The 750-nt window shown below is 39.9% G+C and overlaps 1 pseudogene; it reads right to left on the bottom strand.

The window, feature by feature from the left end:
- Positions 1-602: 602 nt before the first annotated feature.
- Positions 603-750, bottom strand: part of LOC103074026 (ATP synthase F(0) complex subunit C1, mitochondrial pseudogene) — a 2035-nt pseudogene continuing 1887 nt past the window's right edge.

Raw genomic sequence — 750 nt, 5'->3', positions numbered from 1 at the left:
AGGTTTTTGGTAGAATCTTTAGGATTTTATGCGTATAAGATCATATTGTTTGCAAACAGGGATAATTTTCTCTCTTTCCAGTTTAAATGCCTTTTATTTTTTTCTTTGCCTAATTTCTCTGACTAGAGCTTCTTGTACTTGGTTGAATAGAAGTGGTGAAAGTGGGCATACTTGCCTTGTTCCTCATCTTAAAGGAAATGCTTTCAGTTTTCATCATTGAGTATGACATTTGCTGTGGGTTTTCCAGATATGGCTTGTACTATGTTAAGGTAGTTTCCTTTGAAAGTCTTTGTCTAGTAACTGATGCATGTGTTTCTTCAGAGATGGCTTCTGGAGATTTATTTTCTTTCTTTAAATGAGTATTTCCTCGTTTCTTTGTATGCCTTGTGATCATTGAAAATTTGGCATTTGAAAAAATAGTTGCATCTCCAATATTTGTAGACCAATACGGAAGACCTTTGCTAATTTATGGGCCCTTGAGGTTTTTTTCTTTTTTGAGTTTAGAGAAACATTGTGTTTAATGGTAAAGCTTAGCACACTCCAGCACCAGGCATGGCCTGGAGTCCAAGCAGCAGGGGTGGGTAGGAGACCTCCATGGAGCCTCACATGGCGAAATTGATGAGGAAGGTGACCATCAGATAGAAGAGCCACATAGCCTCAGATAGGGCAAAGCCCAGAATGGCACAGGAGAAGAGCTGCTGCTTCAGAGACAGGTTCTTGGCATAGCCAATGATCAAGCTGCCAAACGCT

Source organism: Lipotes vexillifer, unplaced genomic scaffold, assembly GCF_000442215.2.
Source record: "Lipotes vexillifer unplaced genomic scaffold, Lipotes_vexillifer_v1.1 scaffold1139, whole genome shotgun sequence".
In the NCBI taxonomy this organism is placed as follows: domain Eukaryota; kingdom Metazoa; phylum Chordata; class Mammalia; order Artiodactyla; family Lipotidae; genus Lipotes; species Lipotes vexillifer.
This window is presented reverse-complemented; position numbering and strand designations above follow the sequence as displayed.